Raw genomic sequence first — 12,984 nt, 5'->3', positions numbered from 1 at the left:
GTTCCCAAGCACTGCCTGTGATTGACAGGCTTCCGAACGGCGCATACTGCGTATCACAGGTTGCCGGAAAAACCCGAACGTCGGTGCGGCTCTATATGGCGCCTGTGCACCGATGTTCGGGTTCTGTCGGCAACCTGTGACGCGCAGTATGCGCCGTTCGGAAGCCTGTCAATCACAGGCAGTGCTTGGGAACGCCCACTCCCGCGGGATTGCTGTGAGGTGTAAATCGGGTTTAAGAGGTATGTGCTGAGAAAAAAAAAAAAACACTGGCATTCTGTCGGTAGGATGGCGCGACTCCGTGTGATGTCAGAATTTTTTTTAAAGGGTGAACCTCCACTTTAAGTAGAAACATAGTGGTGGGCCAAAAAGGTTATCTTATTACTATTACTATCTTAAAGTATTGATGTACTGTAAATAATCTGGTTCCTGGCAAGGTTGGCTTCTACACCCCTGATGATGTCAACTGTCTCTTTGGCTTGAAGAGTAATGCAACAAAATAGGAAATTGAAGGTCCAGATACAACTTTGCTACAGGTTCAGGGGACAATCCAAAGAGTATTCAACATGTCCAAAAATACCCCTTTCATCAGGGCTAGAAAAAAACATAAGGAAATTTTCATATCAATACAATATCAATACAATAACCCCTCCTCGGAGTTATAGTTAAAACCAAATACCCAATACTGAATAGTCAATAAGAATTCCCCGAAGCATGTTGGCTATTCTTTGAAATGTCCTCCTGACTTATTTTTGAGTAAAATTGCATTTGGACCTCTTAGCAGTGGTGTGGATTTCTATTTTTGTATTCACAAAGAGGGCATATACACACACCGGCCACTTTAATAGGTACACACAAGATCCTAACCCTTCCTCTATGTAGTAAAAAAAAATGTTTTATTGCTGTCTTTGCCCATGTTGGGAAGATTTATTAATCTTAAGTCTGACATCAATCAAATAGACTGGATTTGTGGAAAGATGTTTCAAATAGGGACCCAAACAATAATAAAACGTTTACAGAGGTTTTGACAATGCAGTTGACAATGCTGGTCCTGGCCATTGGCTGCTCCAGCACTAGACACATGTGGTGGAAAGAAGGGAGACAATGTATTTCTTTTCACTCCTTCAGCCCTCGTTCACATTGGCATGATTTGACATGTCAAATCGGAGCCTATTGCCAGCTATGGCACTGTCCCAATCGGTGCGACGCCACACCAATTTCCAAAAGTAGTTCCTGCATTACTTTTGGCAACTTTGGGGACGATTTCAATAGACATCTGTGCATGAATCCGCACAGGTGTCTTTTAAATCACCCCAGAACTTGCACTGAAATGTGCGCACTCAGCTGAACTCGCACAATTTCAAACCCGCGTTTAGTGTGACCAAGGGCTCACATCGGAATGGAATAGCTGGAGAAAAAAAGGAAAGGGGAGAATATGCAGGAGCAGGGAAAGCTAGAAATAGCAAAAACAAAAATGACACCAAACCTGGTGCTGTCACTGGAAATCTGGTGCAGGTGGAAAGTATTTGCTGTGAATCCCAGACATCTTAAATGACAACACCACACACAGTGCACATTACTGGTTAATGAAGACCCAAAGTCATAAACTGACTTTAGATCCACCCAGTCTATACTTCCTACGTTCAGTAAAAGCAAAAATAAAGCACCCAAATACTTTCTGTAATCTGTGGTCCTCCTCTGGCATGACAAGCTTGATTCTCAATCTCCATTATCTCCACCTTCAAGCTGCAGGCAAGGGAAAGTAAATGTTGGAGGCACAGGCATTGATTTGCTGCCCCTGCTCTGTTTATGTGTCCATTATAGATCTCATTATGTGTCCATGATAATCCTGGTTAATCATGGAAGCTTTCTGGATTCATTCTTTATATGGCTTTTGTGGCTGGGGGAAAGGCCACTGTTGGATCCAAATGGCCAATTTTGAGTTTACAACACATAATGGTTAAACGGGCAGGCTTAATATTTTTCCTTTTAAACCAGGAGCCTTCAAAACCAATTAAAAAAAAAAGATGCTCCAAGAAATAACTTTACCCCCATAACCCAATCAAATCAGAGCCCTGGGCCCCTACATAAGAGTTTCACATAAGAAGTCCCACATCACATCAGAAGTTCCTATTTCATATCAGGGTTCTCCCTTGCACATCTGAGCTCCTCTTTCCCATCGAATTCCCCCTCTTACATCAGAGCCACCCTTTCACATCAAAGTTACCCATTAATATCAGAGCCCCCCCTTACATCAGAGGCCTGTAGTTCCTACTCAACCCAGGAGGTAGCACCTTGCCACTGCAGGAATGGATGGGAGTCTTAAGAGGAATGATGTTCTCCTGCAGCCTCCACAGATGTCACAAGGGAGAGCAGCCGTGCGATTGGACATTACCACTCCTAAATAATCTTCTGTGGTCTTCTTGGTTGGGGAAGTGCTAATATAGAGCAGTGCCCCACTGTATTTAGTGTGCATTTGTGAGTTAGTGTGGGTAGGAAAACCCTGTCTGGCAGGGACAAAGAAATAGCATCAGGGAAAGGTACAAGTGCGAGGAGAGACAGTATCTACAAAATTACATTAATATGTAACAATGAAAATTGTGTTTTGCTGGGAGTTCTTTTTTAACTCATGCAGAATCCATTTATCCTGGACATTTATTTCTGGATGAAAGCTTGGGGAATTCACAGGCCGTATTTATTATTACACACTTAAATATTTTACAACTAACCACGGTTCCATTTATGTTAGATCGGTAACAAGACCACAGAGAACCGTCAATCATTGGGCTCTGCGTCAGCTAATAAATTCTAATATCTGACCTTGAGCTGCTTTTATGTGTAGGATTAATGACCCTGATCATAACGGCAAGACGGGAAATTGTAGACATTACACCTTCATTTATTTTTAATGGGTATATCTATGTAAGGCAGTGTTTAGGCTTTGTACGCTGAATGACAAGGACAGGCTACCATACTTATGCTTCTTTAGTGGCTTCCACTGACCTACTTGTTTGAAAAGACAACAGAATAGGGAGCAGCTGACAGATGGATTTTTACCTATACTTAACTTGTGCTTCATTCAGAACACTTTGACCTTACATTCACTGTTGTATAACAGATACGTCGTAGACTGCAGTGACAAATTAAAGACTGGAGTTTGGATAAACTCTTACCGTAGGTTTCAGTGGTGGAAAAAAGTAAAGGGGGATTCCACTCATCTTCTCAATACGGCAACTGCATTTCTAATTTTCTGGGCCCCTAACCAAAATGTTCTAGAGTTACATGTCATCTCTCATTGACTGCACTAGACCTGGATTGGATGTGAGCATGATGGCAAAGCCCTGTAACTAATGGGTCTAATAAAAAAAATTGCTGCTGCGTGTATCAGTATTCATGCAAAAATTGTGAATAATACCAAAATGGTAACTTCTGATATTTAGGTTGTTTTTACGGGGTAAATGTAATATTTCCTAACATTCGATCTTAAAAGAAAATAACATTCAACCAGAAGAGTAACTAACCTAAAACAATAGACCAAGAATATCAGACCAGAAGATTATAAAACCTAAAATGATCGTCCAAGAGTTTTGAAACAGAAGAGTAAATAGCCTAAAATAAGAGGCCAAGAACATTAATTCAGAAGAGTAAATAGTCTAAAACAACAGGCTAAGAACATTTGGCTAGCACAATAAAACAAAATAGCCTAAAACTTTTTACCTGAAGCACAGTGTCAAAAACCATGAATCAGACCGAGAAAGAAGTACAGTTAAATCACACTTGTTTAATAATAAATGTAAATACAGGGAGTGCAGACTTATTAGGCAAATGAGTATTTTGACCACATCATCCTCTTTATGCATGTTGTCTTACTCCAAGCTGTATAGGCTCGAAAGCCTACTACCAATTAAGCATATTAGGTGATGTGTATCTCTGTAATGAGAAGGTGTGTGGTCTAATGACATCAACACCCTATATCAGGTGTGCATAATTATTAGGCAACTTCCTTTCCTTTGGCAAAATGGGCCAAAAGAAGGACTTGACAGGCTCAGAAAAGTCAAAAATAGTGAGATATCTTGCAGAGGGATGCAGCACTCTTAAAATTGCAAAGCTTCTGAAGCGTGATCATCGAACAATCAAGCGTTTCATTCAAAATAGTCAACAGGGTCGCAAGAAGCGTGTGGAAAAACCAAGGCGCAAAATAACTGCCCATGAACTGAGAAAAGTCAAGCGTGCAGCTGCCAAGATGCCACTTGCCACCAGTTTGGCCATATTTCAGAGCTGCAACATCACTGGAGTGCCCAAAAGCACAAGGTGTGCAATACTCAGAGACATGGCCAAGGTAAGAAAGGCTGAAAGACGACCACCACTGAACAAGACACACAAGCTGAAACGTCAAGACTGGGCCAAGAAATATCTCAAGACTGATTTTTCTAAGGTTTTATGGACTGCTGAAATGAGAGCGAGTCTTGATGGGCCAGATGGATGGGCCCGTGGCTGGATTGGTAAAGGGCAGAGAGCTCCAGTCCGACTCAGACGCCAGCAAGGTGGTGGTGGAGTACTGGTTTGGGCTGGTATCATCAAAGATGAGCTTGTGGGGCCTTTTCGGGTTGAGGATGGAGTCAAGCTCAACTCCCAGTCCTACTGCCAGTTTCTGGAAGACACCTTCTTCAAGCAGTGGTACAGGAAGAAGTCTGCATCCTTCAAGAAAAACATGATTTTCATGCAGGACAATGCTCCATCACACGCGTCCAAGTACTCCACAGCGTGGCTGGCAAGAAAGGGTAGAAAAGAAGAAAAACTAATGACATGGCCTCCTTGTTCACCTGATCTGAACCCCATTGAGAACCTGCGGTCCATCATCAAATGTGAGATTTACAAGGAGGGAAAACAGTACACCTCTCTGAACAGTGTCTGGGAGGCTGTGGTTGCTGCTGCACGCAATGTTGATGGTGAACAGATCAAAACACTGACAGAATCCATGGATGGCAGGCTTTTGAGTGTCCTTGCAAAGAAAGGTGGCTATATTGGTCACTGATTTGTTTTTGTTTTGTTTTTGAATGTCAGAAATGTATATTTGTGAATGTTGAGATGTTATATTGGTTTCACTGGTAAAAATAAATAATTGAAATGGGTATATATTTTTTTTTGTTAAGTTGCCTAATAATTATGCACAGTAATAGTCACCTGCACACACAGATATCCCCCTAAAATAGCTAAAACTAAAAACAAACTAAAAACTACTTCCAAAAATATTCAGCTTTGATATTAATGAGTTTTTTGGGTTCATTGAGAACATGGTTGTTGTTCAATAATAAAATGAATCCTCAAAAATACAACTTGCCTAATAATTCTGCACTCCCTGTAGAACAAATATAGTCAAAACAAAAGTTTGGTAATCGGAACTGATAGTCAGACAAGCCAGAAAGTCAGGAAGCCAGGAATCAGCGTAGTGGATTAGCAAACAGGATCTGGAGCTAGAAGGAACGTCAGCCAAGCAAGTCTTTAACAGGAATGCAGGAGAAAGTCTCTGTGATGTTGACCAGGCAAAGGCAGAGATCATCTGGGCTGGACGGCTTAAGTAAGCAGGACTGACCAGCAGGAAATCATCAACAGGTGAGTCACTGTGGAGAGATAGGAGCTGGCAATTAACCGAAAGCTGAGCGGCCAGCTCAGAGAAGGAAGGGCTTAGCCCAGTTAAACCAAAATCGACCATGGCAAGTGAATTGTGGAGTAAAAATGTCAAGTCAATCTTTTCTTTCGCTTTGACATTTTAACTATAAATCAAAATTTTATTCTGCCTTATCATTCTATAGGGCAGTGGCTCCCAACCTTTTTTGTGCCCAACACTCCTAGGAAATGTTTGATCATTTTTAGAATCTTGTACAAAAGTATACAGTATATAAAAAAAATTGAGGATGAACCACATCCAATTCTGGGGGTGGACAAATTGAACTTAAAAAAAAAAGCTTTTAACACAGTGTATAAAATGCAAATGTAAATTGAGAAATTAGATTCTAATTTATTCAGGAAAAAATGTAAAAAGGTAAAATCAATCCCAATTGTGAACATAAAATTCAATTACTTTTTTGCTCCTGCTTCTCGTCCATGATTTTGTCAAAAACTGGAGCTTTCTTGCTGAATCTGATCTACAAGTCTGCCTCTGGATTCAGGCAGTTCCTAAATGTTGTCATGATTGACAAAAAAGAACTGAATCCAGATATACACAAGTATGTTGTTGCAACAACTTTTCCACCAAGTCTTGAGAACATATCCAGTGCTGCACACCAAAACTCCTCCAAGTATGGTTTTCAAATTGCATTTCAAGAGCTTGATTTGTCCACAAAATAAATAAGATCTTCCTTCATCATCAGTTTTTCTCTCCAAATGATAGGAATATGGATACATGATCCATCCTTCTGCTCTCCAAAATATCCATCACATTTTATGAGTTAAACAATATACATTTATGAATATATGAAACAATATACAACTGTAGCAAGATGTTTGGACTATAATAACATGGAGAAGGAGACACTGATCTTTATTCACTTTTCCCTTCTGTGTTGTTAATGTTGAACTGTACAACTCTCCACCGGGCCAGCAGGGGGAGATCTAGGTTCAGTGAACTCATAGACCTTAATGCGGTACTCTTAGAGCCCTGGGAGCTGTAGTTATAGGCACCACCCATGTATGGACACAACCAGCTTTCTGAACTACAGGTCCCACATGAACCTGTGTGAGCAGGAGGAGCCTAAGAGAGTTTTTATTGAATTGCCTGAGAAAGCTTGCTCTCTTGGTGCTACGGGGGTCCAAGCATCCTGACCTGGTTGGAACAAGCTGCTGGGGCGCTGCAGAGAGACCAGAACGCTCTCCAGACTCTCTGTTCCTGACGTTCAAGTTACATCTACATCACTCCCATGAGGGAGTTGGTGAGAGGGTCTCCGGCCCACCATGTACTGTTAGCAGTAGATAAGCCGCTGAAAGCAGGACAACCATAACATTCAATCTGCGTTCACCCATTGCAATTGTGTACTATATTGCACTCAAGCCCATACCGCACCACTACCAACTCATGATTGTGGTCATACTGAATTGTTATTTGGACTTTCTGCCCACTGCTATTCCACCTTGCACTGAACTAGTGATGTGATGTCTCTCAGTCCTCTTTGTCTCCGACTACTATGGAACCAGAAAGTCCGGGTGGTGTAAGCAGCAGGAACGAGGCTTGGGACACTGCGTGGAGGCGCGATGACGTCACTAGCAGTCACTAGGCGACAACGTTTCGGAGCCTGCACTGTAGATGACTAGGCGTGCTCCTTTTTCAAGCATAAAAGACTTGTATAGATTGATATGCATAAAAAAGGGGGAAAGGACGGGAAAGGGGGTTGGTGCAAAATATCCACTAATGTGTGTAGGGAATAGTATGTATTCCCTAAACTGATCTAGCACCCAAATGGGTCGTGTTGCTGTAATCAATAACTATTATCACAAAAAATAGGATGGAAAGAGGTAGGGGGGAAAAATAAATGGGGGAATTGGAGAAAAGGGAGGAAGTCAGCCAGCTTGGGCTTAAAGGGATTACTATGAGCAACACTGTGGTGATCAATATGTGAAGGCAAGGATACGTTTGAATTAATTTATTAGTATCAAAAATATAAAAGTAGGCGTTAAATAATACAAGTTACATGAAAGGTGAGGCGGTGGCCAGAAAAATAACGTGGCTACCTTATAAGAATATACAATTATACGCAAAAATTAAGGACAGGACATGGACAAACATTTAACAATGAACGTGATCCGGACACGTTGTGTTCAGACCGATCATGTGTTGACACTCATGGAAGAAAATTAATGAAATTTGAATGCAGAAATCTAAATGTAGAATGAGGGGGGACGGTATAGTCCCCACTCTGCATATGTCAATAGGGTGTCAATATATAATGATGGGGCTGAACACTAGCTTGATGGAGGACAGGAGGTTGGAGGGATGGATAAATGGGGGTGGATATTTATGGACCATGCATGAATTGTTGGTCGACTTAAGCGCTTGATGGTTGTTAGTCCCCAGAAAGTTCAATATTCAAAAGGTTATGATAATTGGAATAAATTAAATTATAATGGTTAGTACAAATAGAACAAATTGATATTGATCTCTTGTCAATATGATATTCAGGAGAGCACTGGTAACTTGCTTAGTGTTGGTTAGTATGTATGAGTATACCAGTCATGAGTGCTGAAAGGTAAATATTTACTAGGCAGTAGTAATCAAGTGCACCATCAGAGGTGCCGGGAGCAAACATGCACAGGGGAATGTCCTGCCAGCATTGGTTCTGTAGACGAAGCACAAGTCCCAAAATAGCAGCTGGTGGGAGTAATGTTAAATAACAAACCATCCCAAGAGTGGGAGGCCAATACTTTACCGAGCCGCTACGTGTGGAGTATGAAAGGCAGGTCCGTCCATGTAGTGCAGCTTTTGTGTAGGCTGCTCTAATGCTGAGCTTGTTGCTGGCTAGTTGGTTTGGTTTGCGGGAATCCAGTTGTTTAGTTTGACACGTGGCTGTCACACCATGCTTTATCCTATGGGGTGCGTTCGTCCCTTAATTCACTAGGAATTGCGGGTGGCACGGTCCGCTTGGTGTCACCTCTGTGCTGTGAGACGGCTCCCGGTTTCAATCGCCGCCTGTATATCGGCCAGTTCGATCCATCCGTGGCGGATGCCTCCAGGCTTCCGTCCTCCGTCCAACAGTGCAAGCTTCCGGGGTCACGTGATCACGTTGCTAGGTGACGTCAACGCGTTTCGCCAGGCGCATTGGCGTAGCTTCATCTTGGACGTATTGGGCGTGGGCAGCGGTGCTTTAATTTATGCTCATAGTAATCCCTTTAAGCCCAAGCTGGCTGACTTCCTCCCTTTTCTCCAATTCCCCCATTTCTTTTTCCCCCCTACCTCTTTCCAGGGCTGGACTGGGACAAAAATTTGGCCCTGGATTTCATCCAGACTGGCTCACTTTGACAGGTCTCTCCCATGGCGGCCGGACAACTCCCGCACCCCCCATGCCACCCAAGCCCCCTCTCCCCCTTCACTAGCCACTAGCCATTCTACTTTATTAGAGTAGAATGGCTTGGACTGGTACTCTTATAGGCAGTACCAGTGTGTAAGCTAGACATTATTTCATCCGGGGCAAAGAATCAGTTCAGTGTCCCCCTTATGGGACAAGATTAGGCAGAAGTGAGAAACTCCCAGGCCATAGCTGTTGAGTCAGCTGTCTGTCCCCTCCCCCATGCTCCTCTATTGTCCCCCCTGCTCCTCTGGTCCTCCCCTTGCTTCTCTGTTCCCCTCCAGGTGAGCGCTGCGGGGAGGGAGAGGAGGTGAGCGCTGCGGGAAGGGAGAGACAGAGGAGCAGAGGGGGGGGGGGGGCGGTCCACTGTCACTGAAGCCGGCCCACTGAGCCATCGGCCCACCGGGAAACTCCCTGTAGTCCCAATGGCCAGTCCATCCCTGCCTCTTTCCATCCTATTTGTTGTATAGATTGATGCCCATGACGTCATCGCGCCTCCACGCTGTGTCCCAAGCCTCGTTCCTGCTGCTTACACCACCCGGACTTCCTGGTTCCATAGTATTCGGAGACAAAGAGGACTGAGAGACATCACATATAGCTTACATCAAGTGCAGATGATCGCCACAACATGGGCCAGTTAAGACTTGTATGCCGAATGTAAAGAATGTCTAATGTAAGTGGATAATGCACCTACTGTCACATTAAAAATTGCACTGTTCCTTACCTGGTGGCGTCTTCTCTTTTCTTGTTGTTGCATATTGGAGCCTGCTCTTATCTTCCCCCTGGAGGCTTGCCCTGGAACATGGACTTTGCACAATTTTTATCTATAGGACTTGCTTTTTTCCCAATTTCCTTCTCCCTATTCCATCATTCATTACAAGTGTGTGGTACACACTATTAAATATCATAAAAAGGATGCTCATCAAACAGACTCATTATCTCTCATACTAATTACAGCGCCACTTCCCCTCTTGTTTTACCTGTATAACTGATAGGAGATAGTAACATTAGACTGTAAGCATCTCCAGTAGTATTTCTACAATCGCTGACCATCTCCTCTACTATGTGTGCAGTCTCTGACCATCTCCCGTAGTAAATCTGCAGTCTCCGACCATCTCCTGTAGTCTGTAGTCTCTGGCCATCTCCCCTACTATGTTTGCAGTCTCTGACCATCTTCTGTAGTATGTCTGCAGCCTCTGATTGATGTTCTGTAGTTTATCTTGAAAGACCATTTCAACTATTGTCGGGTTATCACTGGGAGTGACAAAAGCACCCATCTATTCAGTAGCTTCTAGAGACATAGTTCTAAATGTGGTGGCTAATCCGGAAATCCTTCTACCCTGATAATTGCATCTGAAAATACAATTCATGTCAGTAAGATGGACCCCATCACTTGCCAGTTCATACAAAAACATGTATTGTCTGTTAGACATGTGCAATTTCTTTTGTTACAAATTAGTTTTCGGACGATATTCTGCATATTCGTTCATTCAGGAACATCCGAAAGAACCAAAGACTCTTTGACAAATGCATACGAAGATGAATTGTCAGAAAGAAAAAAAAAAAATACGAAAGAATGAAAATATGAAGAAAGAAAAACAATAAAACCTACGAGTTTAATGACTTGATTACATTCGGATAATTTTGTTTTTCGTATTTTCGTTCTTTCCGACTATTCGTTATTGCTGAATATAAAGAAATAATTAACGCATTTATGTTCTTTAATTACATGTGCTAGTAGCTGTCTGAGGCCTACTAAATTATTCCCAGTGTCGCACGTTGACTCTAAAATAACGAATAAAACAAAAAATTTTGAACTAATGAAGATTAAATACTGCAAATCCAAAACATGTTAAGTCCTTGTGCATTTCATACCTCCTGTATGAATGGATACATTTTCCCAGTCCAAAGCAACGAATGCCGAGTGCAGATAATATCCACATCGAAATAGCTATTATGAGGACCCAGGTGTCTTGAAAATGGAGATGATGACCATGGAAGCAGTGAGAATTACAGTACCATTTGAGAAGACACCTCAAGAAACCCCCTCTCCCCCCCCCCCCCCACCCCACACACAAAGAAGCTAACATGCTCAGTGTTCTGTTACAATTAATGCGGTGTAGGCCACTATAAGAGAGTTTATCCGAATCTGTTGACTTGAAAGGAAAAATTGAGAGGGCCTAAGGTGAGAGAGCCAGTGTTTGATGCCAAACGCTGCCTTGGTGCAGTAGAGAAAACATCCAGTGGGCATAAGGGCCTTAAAGGAACTGAATTTGGGGCTGTAGTAATGTTTATGCATTGGTGTTGATCAGATGTATTAAGGGCTTGGACAGAAGTGCATGCATCACCACAATGGGGCATGCATTTTTAGCACATTTGTAAGTGCTTGGCTACAAGTGCATGCATTGCCACAATGGGGCATAAATTCATAGGACATTTGTAAGTGCTTAGTCACAAGTGCAAGCATTGCCACAGCACAGTTGGAGCTTTTAAGTGCTTAGTCACAAGTGCATGTGGGTTTATCACATTTGTAAGTGCTTGGTCAGAAGTGCAAGCATTGCCACAGCGGGGCATGCATTTTTTATGTCTTGGTGAAGTGCACACACAGGAGGTATGAAATGCACAAGGACTTAACATGTTTTGGATTTGCAGTATTTAACCAATTGTTGCAATCTTAACTTATTCATTAGAGGTATTCATACAATGCTGGCAGTTTACACATCACTTTATTTGCTGCCCTCATGGTGGTTATAGACTGAGGTTCCTAGGGCCAATTAAGAGAAGAGCCAATTCACCTACAAGCATGTCTTTGGAATGTGGGAGGAAACCGGAGTACCCGGAGGAAACCCAAGCAGGCAAAGAACATGCAAACTCCATGCACATAGTGTCATGGTCAGGATTTGAACCCATAACCTACTTCCTGGAAGGCAGAAGTGCTAGCCACTTAGCCACTGTGCTGCCCACTTTGGGAGTGCTAGCCACTAGTTTTAACTCTGGGTACTCCAGTTCCTGCCCACACTCCAAAGACATGCTAGTAGGTTAATTGGTAATTGGTAGGAACCTTAGACTGTAAGCATCTCCTGTAGTAGGTCTACAATCTCTGACCATCTCCTCTAATATGTCTGCAGTCTCGGACCATCTCCTGTAGTATGTCTGCAGTATCTGATCATGTCCTGTAGTATGTCTGCAGTATCTGATCATGTTCTGTAGTTAACTTGGTGTTGAGTTAATCACTTTAAGGTCATCACAGAGGAAAAGGGGGCACTTTTAACATCTAGAGGAAAAAAAGATTTCATCTTCAAATATGGAAAGGTTTCTTCACAGTAAGAGCTGGGAAAATGTGGAATAGACTCCCTCCAGAGGTGGTTCTGGCCAGCTCAGTAGATTGCTTAAAAAAGGCCTTGATTTTTTCCTTAGTGTACACAATATAACTGGATACTGACATTTATAGGTAAAGTTATCAGGGGAAAATCTGATTGCCTCTCGGGGGATCAGGAAGGATCGGTATCGGGACCGATACCAAGCATTTGCCCGAGTACTTGTACTCGAGCAAATGCTCCCGATGCTTCACCCGATACTTGTACTGTCGGCGGTGATCAGTGCGCGGGGAAGTTACAAGCACCGATCACCGCTGATTTTAAAGCAGCTGAAAGCCGCCGTGCATCCTGTGTATGCCGCCATGTGTATCCCATGTATGCCGCCGTGTGTATCCCGTGTATGCCGCCGTGTGTATCCCGTGTATGCCGCCGTGTGTATCCCGTGTATGCCGCCATGTTTCTCTCCCCTTTGGTGCTCCTCTTCCTACACCCCCTGGAAATGTCAGGATGGAGAGCGGGGTAGGAGCCGGTAAATCCGGCTTCTTACTGCTCCAAATGGACAGAGTCAGTGATCACTGACTCTGTCCATTCACATAACTGAAACATTGTAACCT

This window comes from Rana temporaria, chromosome 6 (assembly GCF_905171775.1).
Source record: "Rana temporaria chromosome 6, aRanTem1.1, whole genome shotgun sequence".
NCBI classification, from domain to species: domain Eukaryota; kingdom Metazoa; phylum Chordata; class Amphibia; order Anura; family Ranidae; genus Rana; species Rana temporaria.
Note: the sequence above shows the minus strand (reverse complement) of the source record.